This window comes from Dermacentor albipictus, chromosome 2 (assembly GCF_038994185.2).
Source record: "Dermacentor albipictus isolate Rhodes 1998 colony chromosome 2, USDA_Dalb.pri_finalv2, whole genome shotgun sequence".
Classification (NCBI taxonomy): Eukaryota; Metazoa; Arthropoda; class Arachnida; order Ixodida; family Ixodidae; genus Dermacentor; species Dermacentor albipictus.
Window position 1 is genome coordinate 168,615,602 of NC_091822.1, and position 22,852 is coordinate 168,638,453.

At 48.7% G+C, this 22,852-nt stretch overlaps 1 protein-coding gene and 1 long non-coding RNA gene across 2 annotated transcripts in view; one reads left to right on the top strand and one right to left on the bottom strand.

The window, feature by feature from the left end:
• Positions 1–22,852, top strand: part of LOC135900901 (uncharacterized) — a 435,375-nt gene that overhangs the window by 317,457 nt on the left and 95,066 nt on the right. The gene's annotated exons all lie outside the window — the stretch shown is intronic.
• On the bottom strand, positions 10,587–11,873 carry LOC135910618 (uncharacterized). Its single transcript, XR_010567102.1, has 2 exons — positions 11,745–11,873; positions 10,587–10,872 (listed from the first exon to the last, which is right to left on the bottom strand). It is a non-coding gene; the product is annotated as an uncharacterized lncRNA (long non-coding RNA).

Genomic DNA, 22,852 nt, shown 5'->3' on the forward strand with positions numbered 1-22,852 from the left:
CGACTCGTTGACGTCCCGGAAGACCTCCCAGACGACGGCGACGGCAGCGGTCGCCGCCACCAGGTCGATGTAGCCGTACTCGTCGGCGTTCTCCGAGCCGAGGCAGCGCCAGTTCTCCCGTAACACGGCGTCTGGGTTCGGACGCCGTCCGACGAAGTCCAGGTACAACGCGCCCGCAAGTCGGCTGCCCAGTCCTCCCAACAGGACGCCCGGCCGGGCGTCTCTCGCGTACCATGGATAGCTGAGCAGCTGGGGATTGAGATGGAAACCGTCGAACATGTCGCCGTCGGCGGCCTTGTAGGTGGTGGTGAAATTCTGCCGGCCCTGCATGTAGCGCGCAACCGCTATCGCGTTCCGAAGTGGCTGCTCCGGATGGACATCGGGAAAGTCGTCGTACAGGTGAAGCACGGCGGCCTCGCGAGACGCGTTCACGATGTCGAACGCCGCTGGAAGGCGGGTTCCGTTGGGCGGCGGAAACGGGTCGCCCACCAGAGAAGAGCCGTTCCAGCTCAGCAGCCTGCGGAAAGACCCCGCTAGAGGGTCCACAAGGTCTTTCGCGAATTGTACAGCTGAAGCGACGTCGTGCACCAGGAAGTTGTCCAAGGCGAAAGCGTACGCCAGGTAGGCGAAGGTGACGCAGTCCTTGCGCTTTTCCTCGCCAGCCACCGATTCCGACTGATAGTAGCTGTCCAGGAGGCGTCGGTTTGTGTACGGCACCAGGACTTGAACAGCAAACCAGCCCAAGAAGTCGGCCATGTCCTCCTCTCCATGCTGCCGCCATAGAGCGAACAGCGCCCTGAACTGGGCAACGCTCTCGACGATGATGACGCTGAAAGAGCGCAGCGATGCGTTCAGGTAGCGCGACAAAGTGGCTTCCCAACGCGATTCCGACACTGGCGGCGTCATTGACAGGAAGGCCGCTGGGTCTGGCCCGCTCGGCTTGTTGGCATCCTGCACTTGCATCAAATCGTCCAGCGAATTCTTCATCGCCAAAAACGTCTTGTAGAGCCGCTCCTGGCGCTGCTCGTGGTCCACCTTTTCGCGCTTGGAGGCGAAGCTTTCGTACGTTGCGCGAAAGTGGCTTCTTATATGCACGGTGGTCATGTGCTCGCCTATTCTCTGGTACATGCTTTTGAACTGGTCGTCGCTTATGAACTCCAGGCTCCACTCGTTGTCCACCGCGCTGACTATAATGTCTACGAATACTGCCTGGTGCACGCGCTGCGACATGAAAAACATGGAATCTAGGACGTCCGGTCGAGCGATGCGATCGGGCCACGGGAGGCCCGCAGCCGCCAAAACGTCTTTCACTTCTTGCACGTTGTCGCGCTCCAAGGGGGATAGGCAGGCTTGGATGCTGGTCAGAGCCTTGTTCTCCACACGGGGCGCGTTGTCCGCAAACACACCTGCCGAATCGTGTGCCCCGATACTCGCGCCGAACGCCGTGACGCGTCTGGCGACGTCGTTCAGGAACCTGGCCCAGTTTTGCTCGCAGATCGGCTGTTTACCCATGCGTATCGACGATCCGCACACGTACTGGTAAAAGTCGTCGCACGGTCGTGCGTCCTCGTCCATAGTCAGAGACAGCAGCTTCTCGTACTTGACGCAGGTCTCTGTGACGCAGCGCTGAGCCGTCGCTGCAGCAGTGTGCCGGTCGCCACCACCCGCGAATAACACCCATATTAAGGAGGTCGCCAAGACCACCACCGCGACCGCAAGCAGCGCGGTACAGAAGTCGGCCCGCAGCGAAGACCGGGCCATGACCGGCGCGTCCGGGCCGGACACGCTGCTCGTGACCTTCGAGGACGCTCGCGCATTGCTGCTCTCGCTGGTGCGTGACCTGGGTGCGGGCGACTCGGCGTCGGCATCCCGACCGCGCTCCTGGGCCATGCCCCTGCGTCGAGACCTCCACGGCAGGCGGCTGACGAGCCACCGATAGAATGAGGGCGCCCTCGCTCGCCCCTCGTCGCAAGCGGTCGCCCCCGCGCGGGGTCCCGGGCGCTCTTGCTGCCAACTCACGCGACCGGCAGATACGCCGCGCCTTCTGGAAGAAGCGCGACTGCTTGGCGTGCCGCGACCACTGGCCGCAAGAGTTTGCTCCAACCTGGGAGACTGGGACCCCTCTGTGGCCAGTGAGGCGCATTCCAGAGACGACAACACGGGCGAATCTCTCAGCGACTCCACCTGCGACTGGCCGGGCGACATTCTGGCGGCCTCTTCAGCCGAGTGCTTCGGTGACCGTAGCCGCCCGTGGAGCGACGCGTGTCCCTTGTTACCGCCGCTGGGTGAAGCCAAGCCACTGGGCGATCCGCAATAGCTCGATATGTCCCTGAGCTTCCTCGGCGAATCCGTGCGAAAGTCGCTGCGCGGCGGCGAGTCGCTTTCCTCCGTTGCTTGTCCGGCGGAGGGCGGCGTCGGAGGAACATAGCTCGTGGGCGATACGCGGCCCTTGGGAAGGTATCCCGGCAGCTGCTCCGCGAGAGAACCTTCCCGCGTCCGGGCCTTGGGCGAGCGACTTTTCCTCGGCTGGGACTTGCCCGCCTTCTTGCTTTCGTGGCCCGCTTGCATGCTCGACTATACTTGTCAGAGAAGCGGATTCGGCTTGCAGAGTTAAAGGGAGCTCACGCCGTTATATCCTTATCGTTCCAATCGAATGGCGGGACGGGGGCTGACGTGGAACGCGCGGCTTCTTCCTCTTTCTCGTCGACGTTTACGGCATATTTATCCATAGCTGCGAATACGCCAAGCAGTTGAAAGGAGAAAATTGTCGTCCACCCCATGGCATAGTGCACGATCGAAGCTACGAAGGCTTGCGGATTCATGAATTCCTCTCCATCTTGCGAATTTCTGCACAACTCATTCGCCATAGTAAGGCAGTCCTCCTACCGAAGAGGAAGAGGTCTCGAGAGAAGTCTCGTGCAGTTTTAATGAAAGAAGACCGTAAAAAGAAATCACAGCAGTCTTTTCGATCATCACCTGATTCATGGCCGATCTTCCAGAGTGGGTTGGACCATTCCACTAAGAAACAAGAGCAAGTTCGAATTCAAAGCTGCCAGGTAGCACTGTGTCTGAGTTCGGGATCTGATACCATATTCACGGTCCCTATGGTTCAAGTTGTCGATTAATTCGCCCTCGCCCTGCGATCTGCTGGCGTCCTGGTTAGATAGCACAGCGACAGCCTCGGAAAGGTGTTGTTCCTGGCTTAGATCACCAGACTAAGGCAGTAGTAGTAGTAGTAGTAGTAGTAGTAGTAGTAGTAGTAGTAGTAACAGTAGCAGTAGCAGCAGTAGTAATAGTAGTAGTAGTAGTAGTAGTAGTAGAAGCAGCAGTAGTAGTAGTACAAAACATTGAATTAAAAAAAAAGTCGCTGTTTTGCCCGAAAGGCAGAGCGCCGATTGCGATAATAAATTAGTAGATAGTTATACGAAGTAAGGATAGTTGTTTTATCGACCGTATAAACTTGTAAACATTCACTTACTAACTAACAAACGTTGTCGTTACATTCACTCTCAAAACAGCACCCGCGTAATGTCCCCCGTGGGAAATAAGGACACAGCAGATGCTTCTAGTAACTACTTGCAGTTGGTGTTTACTCATAATGTAGATGTTCCATACCCATACCTCTACCCATACTACCCATACCCATACCCATTTTTGCCTTTGGTAATCAACAGAGAAAACCAGCTGGCTCTCCAATTATTTCCGAAACTGGTATATTTTCTACGTTATTAAATATCAACGTACAAAAAATGCAGCGGCCCTGATAGAATTTCACACGAATTCTTAAAACGGTATGCAGAACCTATCAGCAAGTATTGGCATCTGATATATTCAAAATAAATACGTGAAAGCAGCCCCCCAGCACAGTGGAAAATTGCTAAAATTGTTCCAGTTCATAAATAAGGAACAATTTCATCGCCAGCAAACTACTGGCCTATATTTTTGACTTGTAGAATGCTTAAACATATTATATTGAAGTTCATTACAGAATCTGTAGCAACTAATCGTATCCTTCATCCAAACCAGCATGGCTTCCCTAGTGGTTTATCCACATTTACTCAACCAATAGAAATCACTCATCACCTTGCGCAAGACCTCAACAACTAGTCTCAAATTGATATGCTCTTTCTGGATTTATCAAAAGCTTTTGACCGCGTCTCTCATGCGAAACTAATTTTCAAGCTTACGAACATACTCGGAGATGGGCCAGTGACTTGCTGGGTAAGTGATTATTCGTCCAACAGGAGGTAGTTTGTGCATCTTGGGGACCATTTTCTTGATCCTGTGCCACTTGTCTCCGGTGTACCTCAGGGCGCTTTTCTGGCTCCCGTCCTTTTTTTGCTCTTCATAAATGATATTGCGAAAGAAGTTAACGCTAAAATCCGACTATTTGCAGATGACTGTGCGCTTTACCAGGAAATCCAGAACATTGATGACCAAATTAAACTCAATAACGCATTAAATAAAGTTGGGCAGTGGTGCAAGGATTGGCAGGTGCCAATCAATTTGGAAAAAAAAGACGGTTTCAGTGTCTGTTACAAAGAAAAAAAGAAAATTAGATTATTCTCACTTTATTAACAATGCCAACATCCCTAGTGTTTCCGAGCGTCGTTGTTTAGGACTCGTCATTTCTTGCGACTTTACGTGGACTGCCAGGAACGCAATTCGGAAACCGTTCTTTCTCGTTTCTCGAGAGAGTCTTGCGTCATTCGGCATTTGAAACTAAATGCCTTGCGTATGTCACGCTTGTTCGGCCGGTCTTATAATATGCGAATATATTTTGGCTTCCACACGCGAAAAATAACATCCGCACACTCGAAATGATTCCAAGGAAAACTGTCCGTTTTCTTTTATAACCGGTACAAACGTACCGATTCACCCACCGAGCTTTCACAATGTGCAGGCCTTCACACTCTGGGGAGCCGAGCGAAACTGCAGCGTATGAAGTTTTTGTGCATGCCACTCCACAACTTATTCAAGCTAAACTACTGAGACTATAAACTTTAACTCTATTCGTCAGACTGGAAAGGTGCACCCAAGTAGACTAGAAGGGTTTTCCTGCAATAATAACGCGTTCTTGTTCCCCTACCTCCCGCAAGCCGTCCGAGAATGGAATGAACTGAACTCGCGTGTCACTGCGCAGGCAACGTTTCCCGAATTTGTTGAGCTTGCCGAGAAGGCAGCCCTTTCTTTTACTTATTGATATTGTTTGTGTCTCTGTATTTGTTCCCAACTACTCTGTATTTCTTTTTCTGGCTCAAACAAACAGACAAACAAAACCCTGGATTGCAAATGCACATACATGTGTCAAAGTTTGTTCACCCACTCCTGTAATAACCCCATGGGCTTACAGTGAGTTGAAAATAAATAAATAAATATTTAAATAAATAAATAAATAAATAATTTTAACAATCATATGATGTGTAAACGCCAATGAACGAGGACGTTGAAAGAAACAGACACAGAGAGGCAGCACTGTCTGGTGTGTCTGTTTCTTCCTACATCTCTTTCAGTAGCGCTTACACATTCTGTCATGGATTCAAACCAACTAGCCCGCCAACGTGTTTCAACTAAATTAACAAGCACGTAGTTTCCCACGCGCACAGGTAAATATGAACACATCTCGCTCGGCGAGCTTACTTAAGTTTCACTTTTATATTCCAACTTCAGAAGCACCTCCGACAAATATGATTCTTTATCTTCTGCAATCGACACATGTTCTGCAGAAATCATTGCACTTACTGAAACCTAGTTGCCTGCGCATGTCACTGACACAGAAGTGTTTTACGGTGCTGTGCAATTTCGTGTTCACTGCTGCGATCGTACTGCACACAGAGGAGGTGGCATCCTTTCGGCGATTTCAAATGACATTCCATCTTCTCTTGTCTGTACAAGTGACGATCTAGAGGCTGTCTTGGTTTCGTAACTTTTGGTCACAAGAAAGCCAGCGTAGGTGTGTGCTATCGCTCACCCCCTGCACAACCTACGTTTTTCCATGACAGTACAGGACGCGACAGTACAAACCTTGTTTGCACGCGATTTCTTTCATCTCCCATCCTACTTCAGGGCGATTTTAATCTTTCAAACATAACCTGGAACGATCAACCTTCTTCACTCTCTTCGTTTTTGGCACAAGCTAAGGAGTGTTTAGATTTGTGCTCACTTTTTTTCATTGTCACAACTAGTAACACATCTACACGGGTAGCTTCTAATGCCGCAAGCACCCTTTACCTGGTTTTGACATCCCACCCTGGTACAATCTCGGAGATTCCACACCCATCTGGTATAAGCGATCACCGCCTGCTTGCATGTTCAATTAATGCTTCAGCCCCCAGACCAGTTAAAATCAGGAAAACTATACATATTTCCGAAAACACTAACTTTACCATCATAATAATGAATTAACTGCATTTCTAGACACTTTCCTACCGAATTTCGAAAATTGTTCACTTCAGCAAAAGTTCAGGAAGTAACTGAAACTTACATTCCATCCTGCATCATTACTTCCATTTCTGATGCTCCTTGGTACAAATCCCATCTTAAGCGCCTATGTAACCGCAAAAAAATGCCTATATGGCTGCTCAGAATACTCGCCAACTGCGACACGCTGGTCTGCTTATAAGTCCGCATTCGACACCTACGTAACAGCACTAAAAATGCTAAATATAACTTTCTATCTAACGTACTTCCATCAATGTTAAAGACTAATGTTAAAAAGTTTTCGGGTGTAATCAACCCCTTACATGATGAGCGCCTAACTCTCGAAGACTCACTAGGCATACCTAAGGGACAGTGCACCGCCACCCTTAATGATGAATTTGTGCAAAATTTTTCTGTCCCCTACAATGACCGCCTACCTCCTACTCGCCAGTATGATTATGTATTTGCGCTCCAGTGATCGTGGATATGGCTGGCGTTGTTAAACTAATTGATTCCCTGAACGAACACTCATCGCCTGGTTACGAGTCTATTAACTCAAAATTTCTTTAAAATACAGACGTCGTTAGTTCAGTTATACTAACAAAACTTTTTCAGCAATCACTGGATACATCTACTCAACCTAGGCAATGGAATATGGGGAAGGTGGTTCCACTGCATAAGTCAGGTAACAAGAATTTAACAGCTAATTATCGCCCCATCTCACTCTCAAGCACTTGCAGTAAATTGCTCAAACATAATTTTCAAACATTTTGTTAACTTCGTGTTATCCACTGCATTTTTCACACCATCTCAGCATGGATATAGAAAAACATTTTCATGAAAACTCAGCTTGCAATCTTTATGCACAAATTGCATCCTGGTCTCGATCGTTCGTCATTTGCAGATTGCATTTTTTTAGACTTGACTAAAGCATTTGATAAGGATAACTTTAAAGTCAGTTGAACCTTGACCCTAACATCCTGAAGTGAATTTAATTCTTCCCATCCAATCGCTCACAGTTTGTAACTGCCACCTGCCATAACTCCCCACTTCGAAGCGTAACTTCCGGTGTACCTCTAGGTTTAGTACTCGGGTCTCTTTTGTTTCTTGATTATATTTACGACCTCCCTCTCTCACTATCATCTAAAAATCACCTATTTGCTGATGATTGTGTTATCTTTCGTGAAATCATTAATGCGGAAGATGCTAGTCACCTTACATCTCATTAAATTAGTGTAGCTAACTCATGGAAACATTGGCAAATGTCATGTGATGCGTGTATCCCGAATAACTAATTGCATGCGTACATATTATCTAAATGATGTTCCCTTGGAATTAGTTCACTCATATAAATACCTAGGTGTGCATATCTCTGCTAATTTATCTTGCAATGTTCATACCCACTACGTGGGTAACATAACCTAACCTAACACCGTAACTCTTCAACTGCACCTCCATCTCTAAAAATACTACACGTCCGAAACTTGAATATGCATGCGCTATTTGGGATCCTGCCATTGACGAACTAATCAATTCTTTAGAAATCATGCAAAATAATTCAGTTCCTTTCATCGTGCGTAATTACAACAGAACTGCAATTTTGTCTGTCATGAAAAGCAACCGTGCACTTACCATACTTTATTCTCGTCGTAAAATTACATGTTTAATCCTTTTTCATAAATTATACCATCATTCAACTCTCCGCAATGATTTCATTTTGCAGCCACAATACGTATCGCCTCGTATAAACCACCGTTATAAAGTTGGTCTTGAATCATGTCACGCTAAAACTTTTTTGCAGTCATTTTTTCTGCGGTCATCCACGGAATGGAACCATCTTCCTGGTGAAGTCGTATCCATTTACGATAACCAAAGATTTTGAGCAGTTCTAGCTAGCATTGTGTAATTGAAACATTTTGTTGTTGTTTACCCTAGCTAAAACTGTAATATCACAAGCTTTTGTAATCCAACGTTCTAACTGCTTATATTTGTGTTTTTTGCTCATTTGCTGCAAATGAATCCACTCCCCTCTTCAATGCCGTTGGCCCTGAGTGTAATAATAAATAAATAAATAAATACGTGGGCAAGGGTCTTGCATGTGTTTCTTAGTGGTTGTCGACACATTTCCTTTATCTTCACCACAATACAGACTTGTTATGCGGTGAATTATGCAATGTGCATTGCCGTGAAGCATATTCAACTTGCAGTGAAGCATATGGAGATTGAAAGGGGGCTCTCTTCAACTCTCACGGGTATTATAGTAAGAGTTCCTTAATTGCACACGCGCGTACACGTCGTCTCCGGTCAGAGTAAGAGCACTGAACCGTGTAATAAGTGTACTGACAGGCACTCAGAGGTGTTTCTGGTGTGGTGTTTTAAGCCGTTGTTTTGCCCTCATGATTTATCTCTGTTCGTGCTCTCTTTACACACCCACTTGTGGGCAACAATAAAACCGACTAACAGACCCAGCTATTCGCTGCAATGCATAATTGCTGTCTGCCAATGGGCTTTACAGCAGCATTATACAGCAGCATACCCATATACTTATTACACCGAACATCGCGAAAACATAAGGAAGTGCAATGTGTTTACTCGAGTTTAAAAGGTTTTCTGATAACGCTTCACTGCATAATACTTAATTCAAGTTTTTACGATATGTTCTCATCAGTTTCGGTGGCTGCGATAAACGTTTAACAATTCATCGCATAAAAGTTGTACTGCAGTGACGATTTCAAAAAATGAAGCGCCAACAGTAACGGTACACAAAGAAGGAACAAAAGACAGGACACGGCGCTTCCTGTCTTTTGTTCCTTCTTTGTGTGCCGTTACTGTTGGCGCTTCATTTTTTTGAAAGCTATGCACCAACTATGCCCACAACGTGTTTTACTGCAGTGAAGATGTATGGACGTGTTCTATACATATCTGACTGTACTAGTACTATGATAAACCATCGGCAAAATTAAACCAATAACTGTATAGCTTGAGTTTCGTGGTTTTAGTGTCTTAGTGCGAGTGACATGTTTCCAACTTGCTAGTTTTTTGTCAGTGAGGTTCATTGTTACATTGTACCGCGGAGCAGCTGCACTTCAGAAGTACATATTCTTTACTCGTTGCGCAGTGACTGATAAATTAGTGATTCTTGCCATGAACTGCTGTTCATAGTCACAGTGGTCACAGTGATCTCACCATCCCTGCAAATTAGTACTCATATGGCTCATACTACGCATCTTTTGGTGTGCGCTACCAATCAGTAATTCATTCTGTCTGCTGTTTGCAGTCGTCCGTTAAAGCTGTATGTGCTGGTATTTAGAAACTTAGGCAATGTGCAATAATTTACTCATTTTTATGTTTTATATTTACATTTTTGTTATTTTTTGCCTTCCTATTTCCAATGTAATACGAGGCGTCATGCATGTTAACGATGCGGGACTTGTAAAAGATAGCGCTGTTTTTTCAACACTCTAAACATGCATGGTTTTGCATCGGGCTTCGGTTATATGTGTAAAAGGCAGGAACTGCCTTCTGGTAAAATTCTTGGTTGCAGCGAAGGATGTATAAATATAGCTGATTTTGTAATAGCTAATAGCTAATAGCTAATAGAGAGCGGTTTGTATCAGAGGGCAAACGGGTATAGCCGATATTCTGACAATAAGATTTAAAAGAATAGAGCTGCTCAGGTCATGTAATGCGTAGGTTAGATAACCGCTTGGCCATTATGGTCACACAATGGGTGCCAAGACAAGGAAAGCGCAGTGAAGGATAGCGGAAGTCTAGGTGGGGCGACGAAATTAGGAAATTCGTGGGCGCTAGCTGGAATCGGTTGGAGCAGGTCCGGGATAATTGGAGATCGCAGCAGGGAGATGCCTTTGTCCTGCAGTGAATATAAGATAGGCAACGGCGGCGGCGGCGGCGCTGCTTGCTTGCTAGCTGATGATGATGATGATTCTCTTGGCACATGACATCTCCCTTTGATTGCATGCTAATCATGGTTGCATGATTGCAACTATGATTTGCATGCATAGTCCCGGCAATCTGTTACGATGTGTGAGCCATGTGAAACCTTTCATATAGTTTTCATGGTCCCTTGGGTACGTGTTCAGAGTTCTGTCTTACTGACCGTCGTAAATGAATGTCTACATGTGAGAGGAACGCACAAGCGCACAACGTATTGTTTTACCTGTCAACATGCTTTAGCCGTCGAATAAGGCGTTTTATTCACTATATGTCAGCCTGCGCTTTACTGTGAAAAAACAAATGAGAAAGAAATCAAGAAAAGAATGTCGCAGTCCCCGCGGTCTCTCTAGAGTGGGTTTAGCGCAGCAGGAATGTCTGCAGACTCTCGGCGGTGTTGTTGAATTGCTTGTTGCTGTGTAAAACGTATTCTCCCGTGGTGTTCATCGAGAGAAGAATGATGGCCACCACCACGGTCTTCACGAAGGCTCCTGTCAGGATCTGCAAGGACGATCGTGCGGGAGAACTACATATCTATACGGTAACAACTTACGAATTCTAGCTCGCGTTTTAATATTTTATTTGCGTTTGGTGCCTTTTGTGCAGTTATAACATAACGCATACGTATAGTAAGCTTAGATATCCCAGCACTAGCTGTGCTTTAAGGTTTGCTGCCACTCACTCACGTTGAGGGAGGATGTCTCCTCGACAGCTCTTCAGCTTTGTGACCTGACTGTATTAATAGTATTGTACGCTCTCCGTTAGGAATAAGTAACTGAACAAACTTAAGCTGGAACGCGGCTACGCGTCCCAAGTGCGTAGGTATATATGGACTCGCAGTCGACACAACCGGTGCGCGACCAATCCCAGCAGCCAATATGTTTCAGTGCCGGACGCCGCGCGTTGGCCTATTTAGATGACGTCACACTGACAAAGCGCGAGCCTTCGTTGACAAATGTGGTACAAAATGTGGTACGCTGCTTAACAAAAGAAATTGGGATTCTTACATAAATCTAAGTCCATGACCATTTTTACATTTCGCCTCCGTCGTACTGCGGTCGCCGGGGCCGTGAATCGAAACCGCGACCTCGGGCGCAGCTGCGCAGAACGCCACTAAGCTGGCGTGCCTTGATCCTTGGCCTCTGAGATTCGCGCGAATCTCGGAGGCCATGTTTGCTCGCTCGAGACAGTTGCGTTGTTCGTTAGTTGGCGGTGCCTCTCGTTCTCAACAGGCGCGCACCATTCCGTCTCTCGCTTTTCTGAAATAAACGCAATGCTCGCGCGATCCTCCCCATATTCGCAGTGCCGAGAAAAAAAAGTGTACTCGAGAACTGTGACGGGCCCCGCAATGGCACCAAATGTGCGAAGCTCACCAGCTGCTTACGCGTGACCGGCGCAATGTCGTGGAGCATGACCAGCGGCAGCGAGACCGGCATGATGGTGTTCACCGAGGCGCCCACTGCCACTGGCAAGCCGAAGTACAGGGCGTCATGCTCCGTGTCCGTGGACTGCGAAAAAGATTGCTGCGTATCGATTGTGTGTCCTTGTGTGTCCGCTCCTTGACTCCGCAACAACTGTCCATTTGAACGCGAGCTCAGTACGAGTGAATTTATCGAGCCTCAATTGATTTAATGCGAAAAACTGTGAAGTGAAACGTTATTTCAAAACTTATTGCGGAACAAGGTAGGAACTCACCGCGCCTTTATCCCTCTCTCTCTCTCTTCGTCCTCTTTTCTGCAGATGCTAAAACTCAGTGTCCTGCAAAAATTGCTAGAGAGAACGCTGGTGTCTACGGTAGCTGCAAGTGCTTAAGCCTGTATGCGATCGTGGATTCGTGCACGATGAACACGTCGTGCACGGATTTACTTCCATGCGGTAACCGGAGCTCATATATGCAGGTAGCGCAGCCTTGTCTTGTCTTGTATCCCAGACAGTGGCGCATACCCACTATGGCGGATTGGCAAAGAAGCAGGCGGTTTTCCGTATGCTTAGATGTGAAGCGAAACTAGATTTAAATAGTGGAGCGTGGGACTACAGAACTGTATTTTAGAAGTGTAATGAAAATATCAAGAATTTTGATAAACTAAGTTAGCGTAAAGAAATGAAGTAGCAATTTTTTGCAGATCCTAGTTTTTGTTTCTTCTTTCTTCGGTGCAGCAACCATATGATGCGAGAGCGACGCGATTGTAAAGATGAGTGCCACTTTGCGTTGAAGTACATCGTGCATGTCGCATATTTGCTGATAAGCGCGTACATGAATTGCTTCAATCCTGTGCGTCGTCAAGAAAATGTCCAAAATAAAGAATTTCCGGGTTTAAAATACGCGTAGTTTGCTATAGCACAATATCAGAACAAGACTTCCTTAAAAAATAAATAAAATGCCTTATAACCACACTTCTAAACAGGAACCTCTGTCCATGTAGCGCAGTCACTGCAGCTAATGACTGCGCAGTAATTCACGAAAACAGAGCGCTCGCTGCAATGATTGCATAACGCAGTAAAAACGTGGCGACATACAGTCCCATGAAAGGGCATGAAACGGTACTTGAAATGAGTGTACACTTTAACGACATTAGGTAGGAAAAGCGAACGCAATAAAAAATAATCTTGAGTAAAGCTTTCTACAGCTGCCATTGTCATTACTTTTTCTTCTTTTTCACGGTGGTGTGCTTCGCAAGCGTGGCAGGCACAGTTGCGAAATATCCCCGCGGCCAGCGCGACATAATCGTCAGACAATCATGCGACACTTGTTAATCGGGTTCATGGGCGCCCCTGGCGGGCACCCGAAAGCGCTGGCAAAGTGGGGGCTGTGCTTTAGCGGCACGTTGCACATGGCTCGACCCCACTGGTCGCCGCACGTCAGCCAGCAGTAGAAGGCGAACAGCAGCGTGGCGTCCGAGTGAGGGGCCGTCACTTCGAGCGAGGACGCCACTTGCAACGGGCCGCGCCGCGACTCGTTGACGTCCCGGAAGACGTCCCAGACGACAGCGACGGCAGCGGTCGCCGCCACCAGGTCGGTGTAGCCGTACTCGTCCGCGTTCTGCGAGCCGAGGCAGCGCCAGTTCTCCCGTAACACGGCGTCCGGGTTCGGACGCCGCCCGACGAAGTCCAGGTACAACGCGCCCGCAAGTCGGCTGCCCAGTCCTCCCAGCAGGACGCCCGGCCGGGCGTCTCTCGCGTACCATGGATAGCTGAGCAGCTGGGGATTGAGATGGAAACCGTCGAACATGTCGCCGTCGGCGGCCTTGTAGGTGGTGGTGAAATTCTGCCGGCCCTGCATGTAGCGCGCAACCGCTATCGCGTTCCTAAGTGGCTGCTCCGGATGGACATCGGGAAAGTCGTCGTACAGGTGAAGCACGGCGGCCTCCCGAGACGCGTTCACGATGTCGAACGCCGCTGGAAGGCGGGTTCCGTTGGGCGGCGGGAACGCGTCGCCCACCAGGGAAGAGCCGTTCCAGCTCAGCAGCCTGCGGAAAGACCCCGCTAGAGGGTCTACAAGGTCTTTCGCGAATTGTACAGCTGAAGCGACGTCGTGCACCAGGAAGTTGTCCAAGGCGAAAGCGTACGCCAGGTAGGCGAAGGTGACGCAGTCCTTGCGCTTTTCCTCGCCAGCCACCGATTCCGACTGATAGTAGCTGTCCAGGAGGCGTCGGTTTGTGTACGGCACCAGGACTTGAACAGCAAACCAGCCCAAGAAGTCGGCCATGTCCTCCTCTCCATGCTGCCGCCATAGAGCGAACAGCGCCCTGAACTGTGCAACCCTCTCGACGATGATGACGCTGAAAGAGCGCAGCGATGCGTTCAGGTAGCGCGACAAAGTGGCTTCCCAACGCAATTCCGACACTGGCGGTGTCATTGACAGGAAGGCCGCTGGGTCTGGCCCGCTCGGCTTGTTGGGATCCTGCACTTGTATCAAATCGTCCAGCGAATTCTTCATCGCCAAAAACGTCTTGTAGAGCCGCTCCTGGCGCTGCTCGTGGTCCACCTTTTCGCGGTTGGAGGCGAAGCTTTCGTACGTAGCGCGAAAGTGGCTTCTTATATGCACGGTGGTCATGTGCTCGCCTATTCTCTGGTACATGCTTTTGAACTGGTCGTCGCCTATGAACTCCAGGCTCCGCTCGTTGTCCTCTGCGCTGACTATGACGTCTACGAATACTGCCTGGTGCACGCGCTGCGACATGAAAAACATGGAATCTAGGACGTCCGGTCGAGCGATGCGATCGGGCCACGGGAGGCCCGCAGCCGCCAAAACGTCTTTCACTTCTTGCACGTTGTCGCGCTCCAAGGGGGAGAGGCAGGCTTGGATGCTGGTCAGAGCCTTGTTCTCCACACGGGGCGCGTTGTCCGTAAACACATTTGCCGAATCACGTTCCCCGATACTCGCGCCGAACGCCGTGACGCGTCTGGCGACGTCGTTCAGGAACCTGGCCCAGTTTTGCTCGCAGATCGGCTTTTTACCCATGCGTATCGACGATCCGCACACGTACTGGTAAAAGTCGTCGCACGGTCGTGCGTCCTCGTCCATAGTCAGAGACAGCAGCTTCTCGTACTTGACGCAGGTCTCTGTGACGCAGCGCTGAGCCGTCGCTGCAGCAGTGTGCCGGTCGCCACCACCCGCGAATAACACCCATATTAAGGAGGTCGCCAAGACCACCACCACGACCGCAAGCAGCGCGGTACAGAAGTCGGCCCGCAGCGAAGACCGGGCCATGACCAGCGCGTCCGGGCCGGACACGCTGCTCGTGACCTTCGAGTACGCTCGCGCATTGCTGATCTCGCTGATGCGTGACCTGGGATTGGGCGTCTCGGCGTCGGCATCCGGAACGCGCTCCTGGGCCATGCCCCTGCGTCGAGACCTCCACGGCAGGCGGCTGACGAGCCACCGATAGAATGAGGGCGCCCTCGCTCGGCCCTCGTCGCAAGCGGTCACCCCCGCGCGGGGTCCCGGGCGCTCTTGCTGCCAACTGACGCGACCGGCAGATACGCCGCGCTTTCTGGAAGAAGCGCGACTGCTTGGCGTGCCGCGACCACTGGCCGCAAGAGTTTGCTCCAACCTGGGAGACTGGGACCCCTCTGTGGCCAGTGAGGCGCATTCCAGAGGCGACAACACGAGCGAATCTCTCAGCGACTCCACCTGCGACTGGCCGGGCGACATTCTGGCGGCCTCTTCAGCCGAGTGCTTCGGTGACCGTAGCCGCCCGTGGAGCGACGCGTGTCCCTTCTTACCGCCGCTGGGTGAAGCCAAGCCACTGGGCGATCCGCAATAGCTCGATATGTCTCTGAGCTTCCTCGGCGAATCCGTGCGAAAGTCGCTGCGCGGCGGCGAGTCGCTTTCCTCCGTTGCTTGTCCGGCGGTGCGCGGCGTCGGAGGAACATAGCTCGTGGGCGATACGCGGCCCTTGGGAAGGTATCCCGGCAGCTGCTCCGCGAGAGAACCTTCCCGCGTCCGGGCCTTGGGCGAGCGACTTTTCCTCGGCTGGGACTTGCCCGCCTTCTTGCCTTCGAGGCCCGCTTGCATGCTCGACTATACTTGTCAGAGAAGCGGATTCGGCTTGCAGAGTTAAAGGGAGCTCACGCCGTTATATCCTTATCGTTCCAATCCAATGGCGGGACGGGGGCTGACGTGGAACGCGCGGCTTCTTCCTCTTTCCCGTCGACGTTTACGGCATATTTATTCATAGCTGCGAATACGCCAAGCAGTTGAAAGGAGAAAATTGTCGTCCACCCAATGGCATAGTGCACGGTCGAAGCTACGAAGGCTTGCGGATTCATGAATTCCTCTCCATCTTGCGAATTTCTGCACAACTCATTTGCCATAGTAAGGCAGTCCTCCTACCGAAGAGGAAGAGGTCTCGAGAAGTCTCGTGCAGTTTTAATGAAAGAAGACCGTAAAAAGAAATCACAGCAGTCTTTTCGATCATCACCTGATTCATGGCTGATCCTCCAGAGTGGGTTGGACCGTTCCACTAAGAAACAAGAGCAAGTTCGAATTCAAAGCTGCCAGGTAGCGCTGTCTCTGAGTTCGGGATCTGATACGATATTCACGGTCCCTATGGTTCAAGTTGTCGCTTAATTCGCCCTCGCCCCGCAATCTGCTGGCGTCCTGGTTAGATAGTACAGCGACAGCCTCGGAAAGGTGTTGTTCCTGGCTCAGATCACCAGACTAAGGCAGCAGCAGTAGTAGTAGTGCAAAACATTGAATTAAAAAAAAGTCGCTGTTTTGCCCGAAAGACAGAGCACCGATTGCGATAACAAATTAGTAGATAGTTATACGAAGTAAGGATAGTTGTTTTATCGACCGTATAAACTTGTAAACATTCACTTACTAACTAACGAGCGTTGTCGTTACATCCACTCTCAAAACAGCACCCGCGTAACGTCCCCCGTGGGAAATAAAGACACAGCAGATGCTTCTAATAACTACTTGCAGTTGGTGTTTACTCATTATGTAGATGTTCCATACTCATACCCCTACCCATACTACCCATACCCATTTTTACCTTTGGTAATCAACAGAGAAAACCAGCTGGCTCTCCAATTATTTCCGAAACTGGTATATTTTCTATGTTATTAAATATGAACGTACAAAAAATGCAGCGGCCCTGATAGAATTCCACACGAATCCTTAAAACGGTATGCAGAACCTATCAGCAAGTATTGGCACCTGATATATTCAAAATAAATACGTGAAAGCAGCCCCCCAGCACAGTGGAAAATTGCTAAAGTTGTTCCAGTTCATAAATAAGGAACAGTTTCATCGCCAGCAAATACTGGCCTATATTTTTGACTTGTAGAATGCTTAAACATATTATCTTGAAGTTCATTACAGAATTTGTAGAAACTAATCATATCCTTCATCCAAACCAGCACGGCTTGCCTAGTGGTTTATCCACTGTTACTCAAATAATAGAAATCACTCATCACCTTGCACAAGACCTTAACAACCAGTCTCAAATTGATATGCTCTTTCTGGATTTATCAAAAGCCTTTGACCGCGTCTCTCATGCGAAATTAATTTTCAAGCTTACGAACATACTCGGAGATGGGCTGGTGACTTGCTGGGTAAGTGATTATTTGTCCAACAGGAGGTAGTTTGTGCATCTTGGAGACCATTTTCTTGATCCTGTTCCAGTTGTCTCCGGTGTACCTCATGGCGCTGTTCTGGCTCCCGTCCTTTTTTTGCTCTTCATAAATGATATTGCGAGAGAAGTTAACGCTAAAATCCGACTGTTTTCGGATGACTGTGCGCTTTATCAAGAAATCCAGAACATTGATGACCAAATTAAACTCAATAACGCATTAAATAAAGTTGGGCAGTGGTGCTAGGATTGGCAGATGCCAATCAATTTGGAAAAAAAAAAGATGGTTTCAGTGTCTGCTACAAGGAAAAAAAGAAAATTAGATTATTCTCATTTTATTAACAATGCCAACATCCCAAGTGTTTCCGAGCGTCGTTGTTTAGGACTCGTCATTACCGGCACTTCGAGATATAAGACTTTCCTCGAGCATACAGAAATTTGCTCACCCGCCAGCGTTGTATCGCTAACCTTCAAAAAGGTGCTTTAGACCCGGTACGTTGGCAAGAGTGGGTACCGCTCGTTAGACAATCACAAAGGAATAGCGCTGCTTCCTCTCATAATACGTTTCGCGCACAGTATCAACACACATCTACCCCAGCTTGTACGGAAACTTAATTACACCCACTCTATCGCCAACGTGTCAATGAGCGAATGGGTGCACACTCGAACATAGGCGCGCCGTATACGCACAATAAATGCCGGACTACATCGATAGCGCAGGAACGGTCAAAGCTGACTGTTTCGTGACGGTCCACAAGAGTAGAGTAACCTAGAATGTACACTCTAACAAGAGTAAGCGAGTTACTAGCGATAATACATCTTTCCTACGGGGTATTACAGGGTACAAAACAGCTACGTTTCAGGCCTTGCGTGCAGCAAGCACAAATCTATCGGAACTGAGCACACCCGCGAACGATTGGGCAGAAAATAATCGGATAGCGACCGCAGTGAGGAAGTAAAAGAATGTGACAATCCGCTGCTTTAACGTATGTTCAAATAAAGAACGAAGAGCAAAACGCACTAATCCTGATTTAATCCATGAGCGGAAACTTTGGATAACTTGGAATACATACAAGCACAATATACGCTGCTCGCGCCGTTTGCACATAGCTTAATTGGCTTCGAAAGTGCTTTTACATGTTCTCTGAAGTTGTGGTCAAAGCTTTGTTTCGTCCACCCGATCACCGTCTACGAAACAGAGGTTTGCTAGCAGCACCGGCGTCATACAAATTCATTGTAAACACGGGGGCAGCTGAGGCAAGCAATGGATGCGTCACCACGTGATCAAACATGGCAGCGCCCACGGGATCACCACGAAAAGGGTCAATGCAGCTTCGCTGTAAAAATTCTCCGCGCCAACTGCGCAAACATGCTAGCGCCACTGCTTGCGCGTTCGTCCTCTTTTTCCACAGCTGGCTCTGTTGTGCAAAAACTATCATCATCAGAAATGGCTCGAGCATCGTCGTCTTGCAGAGCTGGCTTCGTTGCCACTCGTCATTTCAGCGTAGAAGTTCATTTGTCGTCGTAGGCCACGTTTAGGGGGTGTATGAGCTTAAGGGGGTTTCTGTAGTCAGACCGCGAGCATTTCGCATTGGCATATACAGCTTCGCTGTAAAAATCGAATTGGGCAAAGTAAAGTAGAGGAAAATACCAGGGTAACGGCACAGTCACACTGCTGAAACATGTAGCCGACATGAACGGAATATGTCCTCCATATGTTATATTAAGGTTAGAGCTTGGATTGGGAGAGCTTGTTGAAGTCCATTAAGACTTCGGTGCTGAGGAAACAGCAAAACACGGAGAAACACGCAAGACAAAGGCACTGCACGTCTAGGTCAAGAATATGCTGCCTTTCTCGCATTGCACGTTTTTTTTCAAGCCTCTAAAGCGTGCTTTACAACAATTCTTTTTAACTTTGCGGGAAAGCAAACTTGTCGCATACGCAGAAAATACAATACGTTCCACTTACTGTATGTGTGTGAATCTAGACCAGATTGTATATCCAGAATAGGCGATTGAGAAGAACAGAATAATTCGTTCGAAGATTCTGTGGATGAGGAAAGTAAAGGCATCCGTCGTAGACCAAGTGGTAGCTTACGCAGTTGGGACACGTTGTGCTTTTGTTTGCTCGTTGTTTCTTTGTTGCAACGAGAGTGAGTTATACACTCCCATTGTATTCACCGGTGATGGTCTTGAGCCATACGTCCTCGGACTAGCTCGAGACAAATTTTGAAGAAGGAACTTCTTCCGGAAATGAAGACGCACGAGAAACTCTTCGGCCCGCTTGCCGGGGAATCCCCTCTTCTTCAGATCTCTCCGATTCCCTTGGATTCCAGTACGGCGCTTTTATTACCTACGCCGGCGTTTCTGGAACTTTCTGATGGAGTCGTGCTCCCATAGCATGAACAGAGCCTGGGAATCTTCTAGTCATTTCTCGCGTTTTCGGCCGCGGCCACAGTGACTCATCCGTCGGCGCACGCTCGGACTGTCCCTCCCTCTCTCTCGCTCTCCTCGCCGTGTGTCGAGGTCCGAGAGGGTGTTAAGGCACGCGCCACCTTTTACCTAGTTTTGGCAATTCTTGTATGAACTAAGACGTACAAAATTAAAATTCTGCTTCCTGCAGTGGATGAAGTTTAGCTTTTTCTCTTATTTGCAACAAATTCCATTCAAATCGATGCTGTGTCTAATAAGAACATTTTTGCGATTCACATTTATCCGAATTGGGTAATGATAGTTGGCCCCGAGCTAAAGCCTCCTTGTAACAGCCCGTGATGCTGGCACCTAGAGTTCAGTTAGAGTTGTCCACAGAGCTTTAAACAATGGTGCTTGTAGATGGTCTTTACTGCAAGGTGAGTCGATGGCTGCCAGTCAGGATGCTTTCCCTTCGTTTCTTTCGCTGAGATTCACTACCATTGATGCGAGGTTGAGTTCATTGATGTGAGGAAGTGGTAGTGCTTGTGGGTATCTTACTTTAAAGGTGAAAGTGCAAGCCTGTCGAAGTTGAGTAACATTGAATGAGCAAATAAGTGCTGTAGAAATGTGCGAAACAAACTAAGTTTCGTGAAAGTGAATAATTGTCATTCACTTGAAAGTACTATCTTGATGCTACAAGGGAAACCCAAACGGGCTCCTCTCAGAAGGCTTCCCAGTTCAAGATAAATTCATGCTGGTGTGGAGACCGAATGGAGTGCTGCTGCCTTAACTATAGCAGTCATCGTGCCAGTAATGCTAACCAAGAAGCTTCAGCAAGTAGAGCGAGAGCTAATTAACCGACAACTCTGAAGTGCAAGAAGATTCAATAAGCAAATGAGTTGTGTGGAAAGGTTGAAGATGCTTCACGAAAGGGAGAATTATAGTCCGCCTGAAAGTAGCACGAATTTTACAATAAGAACCCTTTCTGAGCTATTTTATGCACAAGACGCTTTCCCTGTCATGTAGTTGCATTGCTTTCTTTTGATGTTTTGGGAACAGATGTGGGGGTGTCCAATGGAAAAAAATTGGAGAACGCTTAAGCTTCGCTATCAAGATTGGAACGCGACAGCGTTCCCATCGACCCGCTAAGGGGCGTAAGACAATGCGCTACGGCGCAGGGATCACTTACGAGGCGCCCCGCATCCGACTTTGCGCCCACCTATCACACGGAGAGCGTCGAGCAACGCAGCGTTCGGCGCGGCAACGAAACGTGCACCTGAGCAAACGGAACGAACCAAAGAACTCGGTGTCTCGGAGGGGGAAACGATCTACGCCAGTCAAACGTCGTGATCGGCACGGGCAGAGAGATAGATAGATAGTAATCTAAAGAAAGGAACGGCGCTTGATTCTGCACCCGCGTGGGAGCACGGCGAAGCGTCGTCAGGGGAGAGAAAGTCGGGGCCGCGCACAGCCCCAATGCGCGCATGGCACGCCACCTGGCGGGGCAACGCCGTACATTGAGAGGTGGGGGTCTTCTGTGTTTGCCGCAAGATGGCTCTGCGTGTGCGGTAAGCGCAGAACAAATGTAGCGGAAGCGTACTTCGCTACTCGTGTAAATGCGACTTCTGTAAGTTACATGCTCATAATTACCGATATACACCGCAGTATAACTTTCTACGGCACGTTTTTAAGGCAACACCGCGTTCACTAGAAGCGCGTTTGTACCGCTTTCAAGCATCGAACTCGTGGCTGAGTGGTAGCGTCTCCGTCTCACACTCCGGAGACCCTGGTTCGATTCCCACCCAGCCCATCTTGGAAGTTGCTTTTTATTTATGAAGTGCCTGCCGTGATTTATCGCTCACGGCCAACGCCGCGGACGCCGACCCAGACGCCGACGACACCGGCTTTTCTGCGACACGAGCTCCTCAACGCTATCGCGTTAAAACTGGTTGAAGCACCGCAGTCAACTGTGGACAAGGAAGGGGAGCCTTAGCCTGGAGCCAATGTAGGTTATTCGTCTACATTTTCCTATCAAAGTGCAAACCAAACAGCCCCAAAGCAGAGGGAAGGTAAGAGCAGACAATACGGACACTGTCTAACGAGTTATTCTTTATTGAGAAAACACCAATTATACAAGCACATGTCTGCGATTTACACATATGCCACATCACTTCACAGCAGGTCATCATTCACAACTGCCATCTGTGTTTGGAAAGTGTTGCATAACTATGTAATTTTGTTATCGAAGCTTGGCTTATCCATTTATCACCATTATGGTTCATAATGTAAGCTTCCATAATCGCCAGTCTGCCTCTAGAGTCTGTGATGGAGTACGTTTACCTAGGTCAGTTACTCACAGGGAACCCTGATCATGAGAAGGAAAATTACAGAAGAATAAAAATGGGTTGGAGCGCACACAGGAGACATTCTCAGCTCCTGACTGGAAGCTTACCATTATCATTGAAAAGAAAGGTATACAATCAGGGCATTTTGCCGGTGCTGACATATGGAGCAGAAACTTGCAGACTGACAAAGAAGCTTGAGTACAAGCTAAGGACCACGCAAAGAGCGATGGAACGAAGGATGCTAGGCATAACGTTAAGAGACAGGAAGAGAGCGGTTTGTATCGAAGAGCAAACGGGTATAGCCGATATTCTAACCGACATTAAGATTAAAAAAATAGAGCTGCTCAGATCATGTAATGCGTAGGTTAGATAACCGCTTGGTCATTATCATGGTCACACAATGGGGTGCCAAGAGAAGGGAAGCGCAGTCAAGGATAGCCGAAGTCTAGGTGGGGCGACGAAATTAGGAAATTCGCGGGCGCTAGCTGGAATTGGTTGGAGCAGGAGAGGGATAACTGGAGATCGCAGGAGGGAGAGGCCTCTGTCCTGCAGTGAATACAAGATAGGCGGCGGTGGTGGTGCCGCCGCCGCTGCTTGCTTGCTTGCTTGCTTGCTTGCTTGCTGCTGCTGCTGCCGCTGCTACTG